The sequence below is a fragment of the Rana temporaria genome, chromosome 5 (assembly GCF_905171775.1).
Source record: "Rana temporaria chromosome 5, aRanTem1.1, whole genome shotgun sequence".
Taxonomy (NCBI): Eukaryota; Metazoa; Chordata; class Amphibia; order Anura; family Ranidae; genus Rana; species Rana temporaria.
In genome coordinates this window covers 137,677,540-137,699,717 of record NC_053493.1, presented here as the reverse complement: position 1 = coordinate 137,699,717, position 22,178 = coordinate 137,677,540, and the positions used below count along the sequence as shown (strand labels likewise).

Genomic DNA, 22,178 nt, shown 5'->3' with positions numbered 1-22,178 from the left:
AGGGGAGTGTAGAGGAGGGCGGGGAGTCTACTGACATCACAACTCACCCACCGAGCTCCGGACAACAGACCCACCCACAGAATCTGCAGTTTTTCAGGTCTCATAACAGAGGGGAGACATTTGACAGGTAAGGATATATGCAGGAGGCATCTATATTCTTATAGATCAGCACTATGGCAGTAGTTTAGAAAGGATGAGAGTGGGTTTACATCCACTTTAAGGTGCTCCAACCCAAACGGCTGTAAAAGTCTAATATGCAAATTTTTACTCTCCTTGGTAGTGTTAAGAGTTTTCAGGCCTTCTATACGCTCCTACGTCCCATTAAAGTGACCCCCCATCTTGGTGGTGTGCCACTAGAAACATAGAAGGCTGGCCATCTCTTGAGTCTGGCTAACAGTGTCTTGACCTACCTTCAAAGCCATCTCCAGTGTGATTATATGCAAATGTCATCACTTCCTGGTAATGTTGAGAGCTTGCCCCACTCCACCAGTCTGCCACCCCTTCCTATCAGCACACCACCAAGATGAGCATTTGAATGGTCAATAGGATAGTATGGAAGGAGACTCCTGCACCCACTTAAAAGGTATGTATGTATCTGTATTTGATTTCGGTCGGTATTTTACAAGCTCCAAGATATGACAGGTATACTTTAAAATGAACATTTTTAGGCAAATCAACAACATTATATTACTTATACCCATTTGTGTTGTAAAGTATATTTATTTCTTATAAATGCCAAGGTTCTGTATTTGAAATCACATGCACCCTTTAGAGCAGGGTGCCCAACCAGTGGCCCGCAGTGTCCTCTGATGTGGCCTGTGACCTCCTGCTCTGAATTGGCAAGCCCAGATCATGGGTTACCGACCCGCCATCCCAGAGCATCAGTGTTGTGAATGGAGGTGCAGTAGAGGAAGCAATCGGCTACAGAGCAGAGCCGCATAAACCGATGCTTCCTATTAGCATGGGCTCCTGTCATAGATGAAGTGATACCAAATGCACTCTGTCTGGGACAGCAACAGTCGGCGATACCTGAATGGAAGAATGTTATTAAAGGTACGTTTATAACTAAAATCATATGGGCATATCTGTTCTGCAGTGGTTACTGGGCTGCTTTTAACCGTTTCAATACAGGGCATATTCACCCCCTTCCTGCCCAGACAAAGTTTTAGTTTTCAGTGCTGCCGCACTTTGAATGACAATTACGTGGTCATGCAACACTGTACCCAAATGTTTTTTTTCCCCACAAATAGAGCTTTCGTTTGGTGGTATTTGATCACCTCTACAGTTTTAATTTGTTGCTCTTTAAACAAAAAGAAGAGCGACAATTTTGAAAAAAAAAACACAATATTTTTTACTTTTTGATTTAATAAATATCACAATTTTTTTTTTTAAACAATTTTTTTCCTCAGTTTAGACCAATACGTATTTTTCTACATATTTTTGGCAAAAAAAAAACAACTAAAAATCACAAAGCGTTTATTGATTGGTTTGCGCAAAAGTTATAGCATCTACAAAATAAGGGATAGATTAATGGCATTTTAATTTTTTTACTAGTAGTGGGGTGATCTGCGATTGTTATTGTGACAGCGACATTGCGACAGACACATCGGACACTTTTGAAACGTTTTTGGAACCATTTACATTTATACAGCGATTAGTGCTTTAAAACTGCACCGATTACTGTGTAAATGTGACTGGCAGGGAAAGGGTTAATACTAGGGGGGCGATCAAGGGGTTAATATGTTCCCTAGTGAGTGATTCTAACTGTAGGGGGAGGGGACCAATGTGTGTTTCCAGTACAGAGGAACACACATCGGTCTCCTCTCCTTTTGAAAGGACATGGATCTGTGTGTTTACACACACAGATCCATTGTCCTGCCGTAATTGTGGGCAATTGCGGGTGCCCGGCGGACATCGTGGCCACGGGGCACGTGCACCGGGTCCCGAGCGATGCAGCGGGTGCGCACGCGTGCCTCCTAGCCGCCTGGGAAGCCCAGGACGTCATACAACGTCCACCCGGAGGGAGGGTGAACCGCCAACGTAATTTTGCAATGACTCGGTAGGGAAGGGGTTAAAAACTGATCCACAGGGTTAGCTGCACCATGCCAGAGTCCTGTATTCCACTTGTGTTGCTTGAAAGGAGCACGGCTGCTGCAACACATGCACCGAGCATACTCCAGTGACATCTCTACAAACCACCCAGCCACCTGTGCACCAAGCCTCACTCTGGACTCCTCCACCATATGGCCAGCTTCCCATCACAGTGGTGACCAGCGGGAATCTGAGTGCTTGCGGAGACAGGAGCAGAGGAACTTGACTTCCCACCGACGTTATCTCTCGGGACTTTACTTACAGATGTGCCTTTCTAATTCTTCTAAAATGTGAGTTGCTAAATTGTATGACTGAAATTTTTTTAGTACTCCTGCACTTGGAGGCACCTCTCCCCTTTATTTTAGACTTCTGTTATTACTTGCGCATTTGGTGCACTTTCAGAAAGTGTGCCACACCTGCAGGATATAATGGAAGTCTGTGGCAAAGTGCAGCTGACCCACACAAAAGTCACAGGTGCACTGCGCCGCACCTGCAGTGTGGGATAACTAATGAAGAACTGAATAAGATAAATTATTAACAACACTTTAAGCATGCTTACTCTACTGGTTGATAGAGAAAGTGCCCCCTTAGACCAGGGCTCGACAAAATCCGGGCGCCAGGTCGCAATTGCGACAAGAAATTGTGACCTGGCGCCCGCCGGTAATTGAGGCCGCCGCTTTGCGGCCTACAAGGCTGCAAAGCCGAGGCCTCAGTTACGGCCAGTCGCAGGCGCGGGCGCACGGAGGCACAGTGCGCCCCCCCCGTGCGATCGGCGGGCCCGCAACGGCCGTTAAACTGAGGCCGCGGCTTTGCGGCCTTGTGAAGTGCTAAGCTTCCTTCTGTGGCCTGTGCCATTTGGTGGTGGCCGTTGGCATTACAAGTAAAACAGCATAGAACTGCTGTTTTACTTGTCAACGAGGTTTGTATTGATGGTTCAGACCACAGTCCTGCATTGCTAAAAAAAAAAAAAATCCATGCACAATTTCTTTGGCAATACATGTGTCTTAAAGAGGAACTTCCATGAAATTGTGAAGAGGAAGGACTGAAGCTGGAGAATATCAGTAATCTGATTACCGGTACATATTAGAATATATGTAATTTTTCACTGCCATCTCCTTCCCCCTAATTAGATCCCCCAAACATTATATATTTTTTTTATTCCAACACCCTAGAGAATAAAATTGCGATCGTTGCAATACTTTGTCATGCCTTATTTGCGCAGCGGCCTTACAAGCGCACTTTTTTTTAATTTAAATATAAGACAACAGTAAAGTTAGCCCAATTTTTTTTTAGGTTGTGAAAGATAATGTTACGCCGAGTAAATTGCTACCCAACATGTCACGCTTCAAAATTGTGTCCGCTCATGGAATGGCGACAAACATTTACCCTTTAAAATCTCCATAGGCGACGTTTTAAAAATTCTACAGGTTGCATGTTTTGAGTTACAGAGGAGGTTTAGAACTAGAATTATTGCTCTCGCTCTAACGATTGCGGTGATACCTCACGTGTGGTTTGAATACCGTTTACATATGCCGGCGCTACTCACGTATGTGATCGCTTCTGCGCGCGAGCTCGTCGGGACGGGGTGCGTTTTCTGGCTCCTAACTTTTTTAGCTGGCTCCTAGATTCCAAGCAAATTTGTCAAACCCTGCCTTAGACTATTGATCAGTGTAGTGGCCTCTCAGTAAAAAAAAAAAAAAAAAAGGAAAAAAAAAAACATCCCTTTACAATTTGATGGTCAGTGTGGGCTGGAGATCAATCCAGCACTTCTCAAGGAACCCCAGTTGAGAAAGGTTGGTCTAACAGCACCAAGGTACAAAGTTGTGATTAGTTGGCCTTCTTGCACCTATTAAAAACATATTTGTAATCGTTAACTGTGGGGATGATGCACTAAAATTGGAGAAGTTATTGTCCATGGTAAGCAATCATGCTTGTATCTTTTTATGTTTGTTTTTAAAAAAATGAAAGGCAAAATCTTGGTTTCTGTTGCCAACAATTTTGTTCTTGTTTTCTGTTTGAGTGTTAATTCCTCTATGGATATGATTTTTAGTGAGCTGAAGTGACTGCATCTGAATGCAATTCAAACACCCAATCAAATACAGTGGAATTAACTTTAATTTAAGCTCATTATTGGAACATGGTACACCCGTATTTGTAGTGTAGCATGTAAAATTCTCCAACACCTCCCCTCATTAGCCAACTAACAGAAAGCCAGTAAAGAGGTATGAACAATAAAGTTGGAGGACATGTCTGGAGGAGCATGACACTGCACCTGTGATCCACTGATTGCGGATGCAACTCTTGGCAGGCTCCTGTGGGAAAAGTAAATAAATAAATAAATGCATATTTTTTTAACTACAAAAATATGTGCATTTTTTATTTTATCCTTAAATAGGTGAACTTAGCCTTAGAAGAGAAATATGATCAAACCTTTTTTTTAGCCATACTTCTTTTCTGAGTCACAGGAATGTCCTTATTTTTACTCCTGTGACCTAGAATCAGCTCAGAGTGAGCGTCAGAGCTACTCCAGGCCTCACTGCTAGCTGGCTTAGCCTCTCAATGCACTACTGAGAGCCTGAGCCAGCCACCGTCACCACACTCTGCTCAGAGAAGACCAATGGTCATGTGATCACTCAGTCCCCAGTGCAGGGAACAGCTGCAGCATTGGACCTATGCTGCAACAATGGGGAGTACGTATGTTTGTTTGTTTTTTGGGATACCCACACTTCTCCTTCAACATATTTCACACTTTGATAAATCAGGTCATCTGCATATTTACTCACTTCCTTGAGAGCCGATTCACACTGGGGCGACTCGTCAGGAGACTCAGCCGCCTGACAAGTCGCGTCCCATTCTATTCACCAGAACCGTTCTAATAGGAGCGACGCAGCTGCAGGCATCATCCCAGTACAGTTTTTAGAGCGGGCGGTCGGCTTTCCAGTGATAACAACCGATGCGGCTAAAAGCCACACGGTTGTTATCCCGGAGGAGCGGGAGGGGACACCCCCCCTCCCGCCACCCTGACCGAGCCTCCCGTCCCACGAGCCGCTACTTCCGGCGGCTAAAGACAGACTGGAACAAAGAGTTGGCTTTGTTCCAGTCTGTATGTAAACACGGAAGCGACATTACTTCCGTTTTACTCAGCTGCCAATGGCGCCAGTTTAAAAAAAAAAAGACAGTATTCAGAATCGCCGTTTTTGCCCATCTGAATACTTGAAGTGCTAAGGAGGGATTTGGGGTCCAGATCCCTCCTTAAAGAGTACCTGTCATCACCTATTACTGTCACAAGGGATATTTACATTCCTTGTGACAGCAATAAAAGTGATCAAACATTTAAAAAATAAAAAACACAATGTAAAAAAAAAAAAAAAATAGGATTTTTGTACTCACCGTAAAATCCATTTCTCCGAGTTCATGGACGGACACAGCAGCAATTGACCTTAGGGTATTATCCTCCTATCTAGGAGATTGACTAGGCAGAAAAACAGCATGTTAAGTGTTAAACACTCCACACAGTATAGTACCTCACAGGGGGCGGTTCCCCCGGGTACATCCCTCCTCCTCTGCTCTGCAGCCTCAGTTCGTAAACAAGCAGTACAAACAAAGGAGGGGTGGGTGCTGTGTCCGTCCATGAACTCAGAGAAATGGATTTTACAGTGAGTATAAAAATCCTATTTTCTCTTCCGTTCATGGACGGACACAGCAGCAATTGACCTTAGGGGCAGTGTCAAAAAATCGAGGGGTGGCAAAACACAGCAAACCAACTTCACCCCAAACAAACCAGAGCTCCTCAACGGAGGAACTTCAACGTTAAACAGCCGCCTGCAAGACCTTGCGGCCGAAAGAGGCATCCGAAGATGCACTCACATCCACCTTGTAAAACTTTGAGAAGGTGTGGATTGACGACCAGGTCACTGTTTACACACCTGTAAAACAAACGCTTGATGGCGGAAAGCCCAAGAGGCCCCAATTGCCTTGGTCGAATGTGCCGTATCCGGGAAGGGGGGCGCCTGCCCCTTTAGGGCATAGGCCTGAAGCACGACCTGCCTGATCCACCTATAAATGGTGGCCGACGAGACCGCCATACCCTTCTTAGAACCAGTTACCGACACGAACTGTGAATCGAACTTTCGAAACCGAGCCGTAGCAGACAGGTGCACCGAGAGGACTAAATTGAAGTCCCACGGAGGCAGTGGAGGACGCACAGTCGGGGGCACATGCCGATTCCCCTGCACAAACATACGCACCAGAGAGTGCGCCGCCAAGGGTCGCTAAAAGAAAACCGCCAAGGCCGAAATCTGACCCTTAATCGTACTTAAGGCGAGAGCCTGATCCAACCCACGCTGCAAGAACAGCAGAATCCGGGACATCACGTACGCACAGGGGTGCCAATTCATCTCACACATAGAGATGTAAGCCTTCCACGTACAATGGTAAATCTTCTGGGAAGTAGACTTCCGCGCCCGCAGCATGGTAGAGATTACCGAATCCGACAGACCCTGGTCCCTCAGCACCTGGCTCTCAATAGCCACGCTGTTAAAGCCAACGACTGTAAAGCAGGATGAAAGATAGGACCCTGCGACAGAAGATCCTTTCGCAGTGGCAGGCGCCACGGAACATCTGCCACCAGATGCACTAGATCTGCTTACCAGGGACGGCGAGGCCAATACAGAGCAATTAGGATTGTTGGTATCTCCTCGGCTTCCACTCTGCATAGCAGACGAGGAAGAAGCTTCAGAGGAGGAAAGGCGTAGATTAGGCGATAGTGACCCCACGGTGCCACCAACACGTCCGACGTGTCCGCCCATGGGTCTCTTGACCAGGTCACGAACCGTGACACCTTCCGATTGAGTCGGGACGCCAGAAGATCCACGTCTGGAGTGCCCCATTTCAGACAGAGACTCTGAAACACATCCAGGTGTAGCGACTATTCTCCTCGGTCTAGCGTTTGGCGACTTAGGTAGTCCGCCTGCCAGTTCTTTACGCCCGGAATGTATACAGCCGAAAGTGCCGGAACGTTCTTTTCGGGCCACCGGAGGATTTGAGCGACTTCCGCGGCTGCAGCCGAACTCTGTGTGCCCCCTTGATGATTGACATACACCACAGCCGTGACGTTGTCCGACTGAATCCTGACCGGGCGGCCCCGCAGTCTCAGAGACCACTTGGAGAGGCACAGCCTGATCGCCCGGAGTTCCAGGACATTGACAGGCGGGACTCTTCCCGAGCCCAGCGCCCCTGGGCTGACTGAACACCCCAGATTCCCCCCCAGCCGGAGAGACGGCATGGAAGGAAAGACTTCCCGGCCCGAAGCACCGGAGACGTCAGCCACCACACTGGGGGGGACCAGACCAGGCGACTCACCCGGACTTGGTGATCCAGAGCCGTCCCAACGTGACAGAATTTCTCTCTGTAACACACAAGTGTGATATTGAGCATATGGAACCGCCTCGAAGGAGGCCACCATCAGACCCAGAACTCGCATGCAAAAGCGAAGCGACGACCACTTCTGGGTCGCCAACCGCCTCACCGCAGTTTGCAGTGTTTGTAATTTCTCCGTGGGAAGAAAAACTCTCGCCACCGAGGAATCCAGGACTAGCCCCAGGTATTCCAGACGCTGAGACGGTACCAACACCGACTTCTGAACATTTAGCAGTCAACCAAATTCCCAGAGGGTCTGGCAGGTGATAGACACATCCACCTCTAAGGCCCCTTTCAGACTGGGGCGGGAGCTGCGGTGGCGGTATAACGCCGCTAAAAATAGTGGCGCTATACCGCCGGAATTGCCGCGGGTATCAGCCGCTAGCGGTGCGGTATTAACCCCCGCTAGCGGCCGATAAAGAGTTAATATCGCCCGCAATGCGCCTCTATAGAGGCGCATTGCGGGCGGTATTGCCGCGGTTCCCATTGTTTTCAATGGGAAGGAGCGGTGAAGGAGCGGTATACATGCCGCTCCTCTCACCGCTCCAAAGATGCTGCTGACAGGAGATTTTTTTGTCTCCCGCCAGCGCATCGCCTCAGTGTGAAAGCCCTCGGGCTTTCACATTGAGTCTGCAGTGCAGGAGTTTTTCAAGCGGGATAGCAGCGCTATTTTTAGCGCTTTACCGCCTGAAAAACTCCTCAATGTGAAAGGGGCCTTACTCTGAGCTTGAAGAAGCTCTCAGGAGAAGGTCGTCCAGGTATCCTACAATAGTGATCCCGCGCTGCCTCAGCAGGGCCAGAATCGGAGTGAGCACCTTGGTAAAAACCCTTGGCGCCGAAGCCAGGCTGAAAGGAAGGGCCACAAATTGAAAGTGGTCCTCCCCGACCGTAAAGCGCAGAAATCTCTGGTGCTTTGCACATATGGGGATATGCAAATACGCGTCCTTGATATCCAAGGACGCCAGAAAGTCCCCTTGATGGTGTGCCGCTATTACAGAGCGAACCGACTCCATCCTGAACTTTTTCACTCTGACAAAACAGTTGAGGGCCTTGAGATCCAGGATTGGACGGACCCCTTCCTTCTTGGGGACTACAAACAGATTGGAGTAAAACCCCTGAAACCGTTCTAGTAAAGGAACCAGCACGATCACCCCCCTGACCAGCAGATCTTGAAACTATCTTGTACCCTGAGGAAAATACTTTGCAAACCCGGCGGTCGGAAAGAAGTGACATCCAACGAGCCGCGAATTTGCGAAGCCGGCCCCCCACCAGAGAGACAGGCGGGGGCAGACCTTCATGCGGAAGCAGGTTTGTCCGCAGGCTTGCTGGGCTTGCGGAACCAGGGGCGCTCCTGCCCTTCAGCGGGCACCTTAGCGCCCTGGGAACGTTTACCTGCCGCACCGGGCCGACGAAAAAAACGCTTGGGGGCGGTAAAGGAGGGCCCCTGTCTGCGGCGAGGCTCCTTACCTTTACCAGATTGTCCACCAAGACCTTCTTAGAAGACTGGTTCGCAGACCAACACTTCAGCCAGACAAGGTGGCGCAACACCACCGCGTAGGCCAAGGCCCTGGAGAGCAAGGGAAGCGTATCCAGGGCTGACTCACAGACAAACTTTAGGCCCTGCACCAACTGGTCGGCCAGCGTCACACAGTTCGGAGGGGCTTGATGCCCCTCCAACTCCTGAAGCAACAACTTTGCCTGTTCAGTAAGTGTCTGACACTAGAGCCCCGGCCAAGACCGGTCTCACCGCCGACCCCACCACTGTGAACATGGAGCGGGCCACAGCCTCAGCTCTCCTATCTGCGGGGTCCTTGAAAGCGGGAGCACCTTCCACAGGCAACGTGGTCACCTTGTTCAGTCTGGACAGGGGGGTCCACTGATGGAGGAGAGGTCCACTTTTTCAGGAAGTCCTCCTCAAAAGGATAATGGACCGCAAAGCATTTTGGAACAGCAAAAACCTTTTCCGGCCGATCCCATTCCTTGTACAATTTTTTTTCCAGATAAGGAACACAAGGAAACACTTTGGCAGTGCGGGCCGGCTTGCGGAACCCAAAAGGGACCGACACCTCTGATGTCTCAGCCGAATCCTCAATTTTCTGAGTATCCCGCACCGCAGTGATAAGAGCTCCCACTAGCGCCCTATCATGCGCTGACCCTGAAGCAGAGTCATCCTCACTGTCCGTGTGGACTAGGCCTGCATCCTCTGACACCTCAGAACCAGGGCCGGGAGCAGTAGCTGGGCCCGATTCCGTGTCAGAGGCATCCCCAGAAGAAGGCGGGGGTGCTTTTTACCTCCCCTCTGGCCACACGCCGCTTCAATCCTGGCAACAAATGCCTCTAGGACTGCCGACATAGCATCCACAGGGGCACTAAGGGTTAACTCTGTCATGTCTGGGGGAGAAGCATTCGGTTCGGACGCCATGCTAACCCACCCTTTTGCCACCCTTGGAGTGCAAGGCAAGACCCACAGGCCACCCTCCCGGCCGCAGCAGAGAACAGGGGACCCCCCAGAGGACTCACCACCCGACCAGGCCTGTACTGCTGCTGTCTGCCCCAGAGCGCTGCTCCGTGCTGCGCCGTCCCTCAGGAAGTGTGCTGGAGCTGTTTGCGCCGTTATTTTAGCCACAAGAGGCAAAAACCCCTTTCAAAATGGCTGCCGACATGCAAAAAGAGCATGTGGGCTTCAAGAAAATGGCCGCCGAACTCTAATAAAGGCGCCCGGCGCCGCCAAAATGGCAGCCGGGATTGCACAGTAAAAATACACACTACAGTGAACACAGTAAAAAAACACCCGGGATCCCTGGGAAGGCCTTCCCCGCAAACATGGCAGCAAAACAGCACCCCCAAACAGACAAAGCCCCCAGCCACTGGATGGAGCCCCCCAGGCGGATCCTCCACCGCACGGCCGCCCGCCACCCAGAATGTGGGGAAAGGAGGGAGAGGAAGGGAGAGAGGAAAGCAGGGCGGACCCCCAATCGACCTCCCCAGAAATGCACCAGCCGCACCACCCTGCCAAAGCAAGGGGACTGCTACTTACCCGTCCTGCGACCACCGGCTTCCCAGACAGAACCAACGTCCGCGCAGTTACGGCATGGCTGTCGGCCCGGCACACTGACACAGACATAGAGCCGGGTCATATGTTTGCCCTGGAGCGTATAGCTCACCGGCCACCCCTGGAGCAACGGGGCATGTCGTGGACGGCCCAGCGTGTAGCTAAAGGCCGGCACACGCTCGATGGCCGAACTTGGGGGGGACTACAAGGATCGAGGATCCAGCCTGTCACCCAGTCGGCAGTTGATTGTAGATCACAGGATCCAAAAATGCAGGAAAACAAAAGGAAAATAGCAAAAAAATTCCCCGAGCACATGGGCCCTGAGGATGCCATGTCATCTCCTTTGCTAGGCTGAAAACTGAAGCTGCAAAGCAGAGGATGAGGGATGTACCCGGGGGAACTGCCCCTGGAAGGTACTATACTGTGTGGAGTGTTTAACACTTAACATGCGGTTTTTCTGCCTAGTCAATCTCCTAGAAAGGAGGATAATACCCTAAGGTCTACCCTAATACCCCAAGTTTTTTTTTTCTTCAAAGAGCCCCTGTCCCAGTGAGCTTGCGCCCGCATATGTAAACGGCGTTCAAATTACACGTGAGGTATCGCTGCGATCGTAAGAGCGAGAGAAATAATTCTAGCACTAAACCTCCACTGCAACTCTAACCTGGTAACCGTTTTTTTTTTTAAAGCGTCGCCTATGGATATTTTTTTTAGGTACCGTAGTTTGTCACCATTCCACGAGTGTGCGCAAAAAGACACTCACCATTCCACGAGTGTGCGCAAAAAGACACTCACCTATCCCACAATTTAGCGACGTGGCCACTCGAACCCTCCATTCTCTCCCCCGCCTGTCCACAGTGCTGACAATACTACTGTAGGCATCCGGCTGTGACAGCTTGCAGCTTCACAGCCGGGTACGCATGTCTCACTGCGCTGTCCTGCATAGCCGGGCAATCTTCTGGGACCTGTGATGTGTCCCAGAAGATTGCAGGGAGGAAGGGCTGCCTAGACGGCACAAGCGGAAGTGGGAGCTTGGCAGTAATCGTGATATATCGTGGAATCAAATTGAATACCAGATAATCGTAATCGAATCGTGAGACCAGTGAAGATGCGCACCCCTAGCGGGAGTGCTGTCAAGTGGCTCCAGTCAGTCACACAGCCAGAGTCTGTGAACCCAGAAGGAAGACGAGGGCTTAGTTTGCAGGCAATTTTCACATACTCTGCTCGTATGCTAGCACATTATGCCTTTACTTTGCATGTCAGGGGAAAAAAAGGCAGCACTTTACTACCTCTTTAAGACCAACGTTTTTGCCTATAGAAAATATCTACAATTATAAAAGAGGAACTGAACTCCCTGCAGCAGATCTCTCCCTTTAAGGAAGCCCCCAACGAATAGAACAGTGAATAACACCGTAATGACATTACACAAACTCGCAACAAATCCCATGAAACTAGCAGTCAGGACCATCACTGTATAATTCAAGACAAAGGATACCCTTTTTCATAATACTGCTTAGGCCCCTTTCATACTATGGGAAAGATTTATGGCATTTTTATTATATATTTTTTTTTTACTAGTAATGGCGGTGATCTACGATTTTTAGCGGTACTGCGAAATTGCCACGAACAGATCGGACACTTTTTGGGACCAATGACATTTATACAGCGATCAGTGCTATACAAATGCACTGATTACTGTGTAAATGTCACTGGCAGGAAAGGGGTTACCACTAGGGGGTGATCAAGGGGTTAAATGTGTTCCGTAGTTAGTGCTTTTAACTGTATGGGGATAGGATTGACTGGGGGAGGAGACATTTTGTTGTCCCTACTTATTGGGAACAAACGATATGTCTCCAATCCCCTGCCAGAACAGGGATTTGTGTATTTACACACACAAATCCCTGCTCTCGTGCGCGCGATTGCGGGTGGTCAGCAGCTATCACGCCTTCTGTGCAGCGAGCACGTGGCTGCTATCGCCCTTAACCACTTGCCACCCACCGTCGGCTGGGCGGTGCAGCTCTCGTTCTGGGTGGACGTCATGAAGGCCGCCCAGAACGACCGCTCTTGCGTGCCCCGCCGTTTTGCTAGGACAAGGCGCAACCCCGATCTGTGTAAAGAGCCGCGGATTTTTAACCATGTGATGGGCTGTGACCAATCACAGCCGGTCACATGTAAACGCAGAGATGCCGGTAATCGGCTCTCCTCGCCTCACACTGACAGAGTGGGAAAAGAGCCGATCAGTGGCATCTCCTCACAGAGGACAGATAGGTACGTAATCAGGGCACTGATCATCAGTGCCCTGATTACAATTAAGTGCCCACCACTGCCAGCAATCAGTGCCCATAATTGCCAATCTGTGCCCAAAAGTGCCAGCAACCAGTGCCCACAAGTGATGCCAGTCAGTGCTGGCTATTAGTGCTGCCCATCAATGCTCATCACGGCTGCCCATGAATGCCCATCAGTGCCACCTATCTATGCCCACCAGTGCCGCTTATCTATGCGGCATATTCATGCTTCCTCATCAGTGCCACCTAATCAGTGCAGCCTATCAGTGCTGCCTCATCAGCGCCCATCAGTGAAGGAGAAAAAATACTTATTTGCAATATTTACTGACAAAAACTGTGCATGGTTACAGTGTAGCATGACCGCGCAATTGTCATTCAAAGTGTGATAGCGCTGAAAGCTGAAAAATGGCTTGGGCTGTATCGAGGTGGTCAAAAGGTACCGAAGTACCCATATGGCGATTCGCGACAATGAATCACTTTGCCAATGTATATCAACGCGAGACGGTCGGCAAGTGGTTAATAACATTCATTTACAATATGGCTTGTGTAGTAGTAATGCATAATATCTATCTATCTATCTATCTATCTATCTTTTTTTTGCTAGATTTTTTTCCACAAAAGTGGATTTACCCTTTAAAATACAGGGATGTGTCCTTCTCTTCTAGATGTACTGCAGTATACAACCTGATTAAATCAGACATTCATGAGGTATCAATGAAAATTACATTATACGTTCCATATATCCCAAAGTTCTTGATTCTCAGTACCATATCTGTCATTTAGATGTACATCTTTATGGCTTGTGCGACTTGTCAAAAATATCAACTAAATTGATTCCAACATTCAATTCAATCTGAATTGTAGTTCTAGGAAGTCTCTGTGGAAATTGATGACAGAGCAATTAGCACTTCACATACTTTACGGAGAGGCAAAAATCAGTTAATAATTTTATTGGATTTAACATTTTGAGATAACCAAGGACCAGGGGCAGACTGACAACTCATGGGGCCCCTGGGCAATAGAAGACTATGGGGCCCCTGGGTTTACAGATGGCCTCCAAGCCAGGAGGCAGTGCAGAGGCGGGGCAGCTAAAATCTCAGGAATTTCACATCAGAAGCTTGTTGGTTTCAGACATATCAGGGACAGATGTAAAAAAAAAAAAAACATAGATTTTTTACATACTGTCCCTGGTTTTACTGAGCCTGGCAACCCTGATGGGGCCCCTAGTGACATGGGGCCCTCGGGCAGTGCCGAGTGACTCAATGGTCAGTCCACCCCTGCCAAGGACTCCACATATGCAGTAGTGTAACTGCAGCCAAAACTGCAAAAACATTCATCTGATGCACAATTACAGCTCCAAACATGACCTCCAACCCCAACATTTTCTTGTCTTGGATAGATTAAATGAAGTGGAGAACCTCGGCCAGATTATACTGCTCTTTATTTTGGCTCACATAATGGTCATCAGGGCAGGAAGTGAGGGGGAATCTTATGCGTAATACACAGGATACGAAAATCAGATGGATCGATCGTACAATAACCTGATCGTAGTAAACAGCTTACGAGAGCCGATCGACATTTCATGCAACAATATCCAAAAGGGACAAAATAAAAATAAAAAATTATCGAACGATAGAGTGAAATATTTTTTCAATTAGTACAGTATTCGTCCAAAAAAAAAAATTAAAAAAAATTGGAAGACCAAGCCACGCATGCTCGGAAATGAAAAATACATTACATTATAGCACTTCCAAAAGTTGTAGTCTGTCTTACAAGACTTTTCGTAACTTTAGTAACCTCTTAATTTTCGATATGAGACTAGCATGCAAAAAAAAAAAAAAAAGCAATTTGGGTGATTGCGTTTGCTGTCCCGGAGGGAGGAGCACGGTACGGCGATTTGTGCACTAGCTTTCATGCAAGCACTCCGATTGGGCAGCAAGGGGGGAAGCCATTCAGTGGGTCCAGTGGACTCGATGCCCACTGGCCATCCTCGATCATTCGTTACAGACACAGAACGGGGATCTGCTGAAGTAAAGGCAGATGTCCGTTCTGTCAGGAGATGACACGGAGATCTGTCTGTTAAGAAGGAAGACAGATCTGTGCGTTTCCCCAGTCACACATTCCCCCAGTCACACATTCCCCCATACAGTCAGAAAACACAAACTGGGAAACGTTACACATTTAACCCTTTGATTGCCCCTGATGTTAACCCCTTCCCTGCCAGTGTCATTAGTACAATGTCAGTGCATATTTTTAGCACTGATCACTGTAATATGTCACCGGTTCCCCAAAAAGTTTCAAAACCGTCGGTCAGGGGTCCGATCTGTCCGCTGCAATGTCGCTGTACCACTAAAAATTACTGATTGTCGCCATTACGAGTAAAAAATAAAATAAAAATTAAAATGCCATAAATCTATCCCCTATTTTGTAGATGCTATAACTTTTGCACAAACCAATCTATATACGCTACTGATGAATAAATTTGTCTTTTTATATTTTTTTGGGTATGTATTATATCAGAAAGTAAAAAATGTTGCTCTTTTTTAGTTAATAAGGCTTACCTGTAGCTACACCAGATTCCTCCCAAACCTGCACGGTTTAGGGCAGGGGTCTTCAAACTATGGCCCTCCAGGTGTTCAGGAACTACAATTTCCATCATGCCTAGTTATGTCTGAATGTGAGAGTTTTATAATGCCTCATGGGAAGTGTAGTTCCGCAACAGCTGGAGGGCCGTAGTTTGAGGATCCCTGGTTTAGGGGATATCCCCTGTATCTGCATGTGCCAACGTCATAGCGGTTTCGGCCAAATACAGCGCCGGAGCCTGCAATACTCGGAAGGAACTCCGGGAGACATGTTGGTGGCCAGAGCGGGGTACAAGGACTGCTGCGGGGACTTCGAGCTAAAGTAAGTATTTATATACTAGCTCATTATGCCTTTGTCTTGCAGTTTTTTTTTTCCCATGGGTTTACAACCACTTTAATATAAAAGACAACAAAAGTAACCAGTTACACTTACCAGTAACGGTGTTTGTGGGAAGTCTTACAGGACGGCACAATGAGAGATGACTGGCTCCACCTGACAGGAAACACAATCAATCAAGAGGTTAAAAGCCCCACCCCTCACCGTGCTCCTCAGTTTGTGACAAAGTATAGACCCACACCAGTGCACAGGAGTGAAAAAAGGGATTTTTAATACAGCTTACCTGTAAAATCCTTTTCTTGGAGTACATCACGGGACACAGAGCGGCATATTCATTACTATATGGGTTATATGGAGTACCTTCAGGTGTTGACACTGGCAATCTCAAACAGGAAATGCCCCTCCCTATATAACCCCCTCCCATAGGAGGAGTACCTCAGTTTTGTAGCAAGCAGTATGCCTCCCAAAATGGTCCCCAAAAAGAGGGGTGGGAGCTCTGTGTCCCGTGATGTACTCCAAGAAAAGGATTTTACAGGTAAGCTGTATTAAAAATCCCTTTTTCTTTATCGTACATCACGGGACACAGAGCGGAATATTCATTACTATATGGGATGTCCCAAAGCAATGCTCACAATGAGGGGAGGGAGAACATCTCCAAGACAAAAGGATTTAATTTAGAGAAATACTCAAATCATAATAAATCCAACTTAGTTGAGAAAAATAATCTTAAATTTTAAATTTAACTCAAAAAAGAGGAGCCCCCGGAATCCGAGGGTCTCAAACTGCAGCCTGCAGCACTGCCTGCCCAAAGGCTGTATCAGACTTCCTTCTTACGTCCAACTGGTAGAATTTTGTAAACGTGTGGACAGAAGACCAGGTTGCCGCCTTGCAAACTTGAGCCATAGAGATCTGGTGGTGTGCTGCCCAGGAGGCGCCCATGGCCCTAGTAGAATGAGCCTTTAATGATACTGGAGGAGGCAACCCTTTCAAGCCGTAGGCCTGAGTGATTAATTGCTTAATCCACCTAGAAATGGTGGACTTTGCAGCTGCCTGCCCCTTCTTGGGCCCATCCGGTAATATGAACAGCACATCTGTTTTCCGGATCTTCTTTGTAGCTTTAAGATAGGCCTTCATGGCCCTGACGATATCCAAGGTATGCAGCAACCCTTCCTTTCTGGAAGTAGGTTTAGGGAAGAAGGATGGTAATACCAAATCCTGGTTCAAATGAAAACTGGATACAACCTTCGGTAGGAAGGAAGGAAGGAAGGATGAGGGCGGAGAACGACCCTGTCCTTATGAAAAATAAGATATGGTTCCTTACAGGATAAGGCCGCCAGTTCCGATACTCTTCTTGCGGAAACTATGGCGACCAAAAATACTAACTTTCTTGTCAGTAAAACCAAAGGAATTTCAGCCAACGGCTCAAACGGTTGTTTCTGTAAACTTGACAGAACAAGGTTTAAATCCCACGGGCAAAGCGGGGATTTAACTGGAGGTTTAATACGTAAGACCCCTTGAAGGAAGGTCTTAACCAGCGAGTGGGTGGCCAGCGGCCGCTGAAACCACACTGACAGAGCAGAAATCTGTCCTTTGATTGTGCTTAATGCCAATCCTTTATCCACTCCTAGCTGGAGAAAACTTAATACTCTATCGATGGTAAATTTGCGAGAAAGCCATCGCTTGGACTCACACCAGCCTACATAGGCCTTCCAGACCCTGTAGTAAATCACCCTAGAGACCGGTTTCCTGGCTCTGATTAGGGTAGAGATTACTTTCTGAGACAGACCTCTACCCCTGAGAATCAGGGATTCAGCTTCCAGGCCGTCAAATTTAGATGCCGTAAGGCAGGGTGGAGGATCGGACCTTGCGATAGCAGGTCTGGCCGTAGAGGAAGAGTCCAAGGGTCTCCCACTACCATCCTTAAGATTAGTGAGTACCATGCCCTTCTGGGCCATGCTGGAGCTACCAGGATGACTGGTATGTGCTCCACCCGGATCCTGCGCAGCAGGCGGGGTAGTAACTGGAGCGGGGGAAACGCATAAAGAAGTTTGAACCGATGCCAAGGGCAAACCAACGCATCGGTTCCGCAGGCCATCGGATCCCTTGAGCGGGACATGAACCTGTCTAGCTTCTTGTTGAGTCTCGATGCCATGATATCCACGTCCGGCACTCCCCATCTTTGGCAGAGTGCTTGAAAGATTTGTGGATGCAGAGACCATTCCCCCGGCAAAAGAGTCTGGCGGCTTAAGAAGTCCGCCTGAAAGTTGTCCACTCCTGAAATGAATATTGCCGATATGCAGGGCACATGAGCCTCTGCCCATAGGAGAATCAAGCTCACCTCTCTCTGAGCGGCTTGACTCCTGGTTCCCCCTTGGTGATTTATGTATGCCACGGCCGTGGCATTGTCTGATTGAATTCTCACCGGGAACCCCTGCAATTTTGACATCCAAGCCCTGAGGGCTAGTCGAGCAGCTCTGAGCTCCAAGATGTTGATGGGCAACTGCTTCTCTGGCGTTGCCCAAGTACCTTGGCGAGTGCAACCATCCAAAATTGCTCCCCAGCCCGTCAGGCTGGCGTCTGTGGTCACTATCTTCCAAGCCACTGGGCTGAAAGACTTCCCCTTCAGTATATTCTGAGGGTCTAACCACCAACACAGACTTTGTCGGACTCTTGATGAGAGCGGCAACGGGATATCCAAGGCCTGTGGCCTTCTGCTCCATGCTGACAGGATGGCTGCCTGCAGGATGCGAGTGTGGCTCTGGGCGTATGGTACCGCCTCGAATGTGGCCACCATCTTGCCTAGTAACCTCATACATAGGCGAATAGTCGGTTCCTTCTTGCTTAGAACCAGTAGGATTAATTCCTTGATGGCTTTGACCTTCCTCAGAGGTAGAAACACTCTTCGTTGTTCTGTGTCTAATCTCATGCCGAGATATTCCAACTGCCTTGTGGGCAGGAAAGCTGACTTTTCTCGATTTAGGACCCAGCCGAACTTCTCGAGGTATTGGACCGTGAGGGCCACTGCTCGCTCCAAGCCGGGAGACGAGTGATCTATGACTAGGAGGTCGTCCAGGTATGCTAGGATCGTGACCCCTTGGATCCTTAGTTTGGCTAGGATTGGAGCTAGGACCTTCGTGAACACCCGGGGGGCCGTAGCCAACCCGAAGGGAAGCGCCACGAATTGGAAGTGACGCGAAGCCACCATGAAGCGTAGATATTTTTGATGTGGCTGATAAATTGGAAGATGAAGGTAGGCATCCTTTATGTCTATGGACGCCATGAAGTCGTCCTTTTGGAGTGTGGTAGCTGCTGACCGCACGGATTCCATCCGAAATGAGCGGATCTTTAGGTATGTATTTACCATCTTTAGGTCCAAAATTGGCCTGACATCTCCATTGGACTTCGGGATGATGAATAGGTTGGAGTAGAAACCTAGCCCCTGTTCCAGGACTGGTACCTCTACTATTACTTCCTGGGAAAGTAGATGATTTAATGCCGACATTAATGCGGCTCCTTTCTCCGGATCGTTTGGAATCCTCGACTCCTGGAAATGAAGAGGAGGAAACCTTAGGAAATCTAATTTGTAGCCCGTGGCCACGGAAGACCGTACCCACTCGTCGGGAATGCTGGCTTCCCAAACCTCTGAAAAGAGTCGCAGCCTTCCCCCCACCTTCGTGGGTGGGGGCGTCCCTTCATAAGGTCGGCTTGGGGGCTGGTTTTGCTGGTTTGCGAACCCACTGCTTTCTGCCTCTAGCAGCCTGTCCTTGTGATTTGCTGTTGAAGCCGAAGTTTGCTTTCGCAGGAGGCCGTCGATACTGTTTGGCATTAGAGGGCCCCTGCCCAGGGGAGTACTGTCGTTTAAACGCAGGCCCCTGAAACTTCCTCTTAGTTGGCAAGAGAGTACTTTTGCCATTTGAAATGGTTTGAATGTATTTATCTAGGTCTTCTCCGAAGAGTCGTCCTCCATGGAAGGGGAACCCTACCAGGAGCTTCTTGCATGGGGGCTCGGCCTCCCAGCTTTTTAACCATAAGAGTCTTCTCATATGGATAAGGGATAACGATAAACGTGACGCTTGCTGGATAGAATCCTTAATTGCGTCTACTGTAAAACATATGGCCCTAGGGACATCCGAAAATTCTTCTGCCTGCTGGGCAGGAATAAGTTTAAGCATCTGCTTAACTTGATCCGATAATGCTTGAGCAACCCCAATCGCAGCCACGGCTGGCTGTACTACTGCCCCTGCAGTAGTGAAGGAGTTCTTAAGTAGTGCTTCCAAGCGTTTATCAACTGGATCCTTGAATACCTGTATGTTTTCTACAGGGCATGTTAATGATTTGTTAATACATGAGATGGCTGCGTCCACTGTAGGAGTAGCCCATTTCTTGGAAAATTTATCTTCCATAGGATATAGGGCAGAGAATCTTTTAGGTGGTAAGAAGATTTTATCTGGCTTGTTCCAATCCTGGAACAAAACTCCCTCTAGTAGAGGGTGGATCGGAAATACTGCATTGCTTTGAGGCGCCCTCAGTGAGCCCAAAGCTGAAACCGTAGATACCTGGAGATCTGGTACTGGCAAGTTGAATGCATTATGGACCAAGTCCGTTAAGGCTTGAATCCACCAGCTCTCCCCTTGGGAGACTGCTCCAGACTCCTCTGTATCCGGATCTTCGATCCCTGAACCTACTTGGTCCTTGTCCAAGAGGTCGTCCAATTCCCATGAGGAAAGGACCTCCTCTTCTGAGGGTCCGCGCTCGGGCGACGGAGATCTAATCCGTTTACTGCCCCGCATAGCTGTGGCTATCATTTTTCCCATTCTTTTCTCCATCTCTCTTAAAGAGGTGAGTAATACCTTGTCCGTGACCATCTTAGGGTTGGACTGACCCGCGCCAGCTCCAGCCCCAGATCCCGATGGCCCCAAGGCTCCCTGTGGGGAAAGCAGCGGCATAACTTTGTCCGAGACCTCAGACTCTCTGGGGGAATCCCCACCTCTTGTACCCTCTGACCCGGATGCCATGGTACAATACCGAGGTACACCTGCTACCTATTGGTATTTGGAACTATAAAAGTTAATTGCCCAAACACCTGTTTGGGGGATAAAAAATGCTTCCTCTCCCCTAGATGACTTTTTTTTTTTTTTTTTTGGTTTTTGTTTCAAATCCAGGAAAGAAAAAACATTCTGTCCCCCTGAGTAGTATTGCAAAGAAATGCTATGAGATGGAAAAGAAACAGCCTATTTCTAGGCTTGAAAAAACAGTCTTCTGAAGACTGCAATATCCTTTCTGGCCACTGTGTGTCCTCGGCGCCCCGTGCTGCCGCTCTGGTCTTTCTTCCCCAGTTCCAAAGTATTGAATGGAACAAACAAGGAAGGGCCGCCCCTTCCTTAAGCCACTGACCCGCCCTTCCCCCCCAGCAATCTCAAACAGGAAATGCCCCTCCCGACAGGGGGGGGGGGGGTTTGGGAGGAAGGGACCTCTCTGCTCCAGCAAACTGCAGCCTGCAGCCTGGAACCACGAGGAGGTCAGCGTTTTGCCTGCTTTGCAGGCTCTGAGGAGGAAGACTGAATGGAGCATCGCCTGGAGGCTTGCAGGTAAGCACAGCTCTCTGACACACACATATACTTTTATATCACACAGGCCCCACTCAATGCTTTTCCAACACTACAAGGGAGGTCACATCTTATGGGGAATAATACATATAGAGCCATCCTATCTTTATGATATGTGACTAGTTTGCCAGATGCAGTGCATAACTTTAGGCATGTCCCCTGTGACCCCCCAGAAAAAAACCTGCTAAGAACCAAGTTCCGCAAGTTTTCCCCTCACTTACCTGCTCCATGCCGCAGGACTTTGCCAAGCAAGAGGCCCAATCTTCCACCATCTCCGTGGGGATGTCTAGACCTTCAGGCCCTGGGTTCCTATGAAGGATCCACTGTCCTGGGCCCATATAGCACCCTGGCAACAGAAAACATTAGGCACCCAAAGGTTTCTAAGTTCTGGGCCCAGGGTCCAGCTCTCTAAAAAGAAAAGCATTATGGGCTATACCCCAAGGGTTTGGGGTCCGGTTACTGACCACTTTAGCGCTGAGGCTTTTTTGGACAGAACCGGTAGCTCACCTAATCCCAAGGATGCGGAGGCAAGCTAAACCATGACTAACACCTAAGACACTGGCGTAAAAACTGAGGTACTCCTCCTATGGGAGGGGGTTATATAGGGAGGGGCATTTCCTGTTTGAGATTGCCAGTGTCAACACCTGAAGGTACTCCATATAACCCATATAGTAATGAATATGCCGCTCTGTGTCCCGTGATGTACGATAAAGAAATGTACCCGACAACTCTTATACAAACCAATATTCTTACCAAGAGGGTGGGAAGTAGGCCTGCCATCCTGTAAGACTTAACAGAAACACTGTTACA

General features: G+C 48.5%; 1 protein-coding gene across 4 annotated transcripts in view; it reads right to left on the bottom strand.

The window, feature by feature from the left end:
• Nucleotides 1-22,178, bottom strand: part of TPK1 (thiamin pyrophosphokinase 1) — a 689,236-nt gene that overhangs the window by 641,658 nt on the left and 25,400 nt on the right. The window contains exon 3 of one of the 4 annotated variants that reach the window (XM_040353161.1): nt 15,859-15,918. The exons of the other annotated variants lie outside the window; for them this stretch is intronic. The gene's annotated coding sequence lies outside the window, so the exon portion shown is untranslated. The remainder of the gene's footprint in view (nt 1-15,858; nt 15,919-22,178) is intronic. 4 annotated transcript variants of the gene reach the window in all.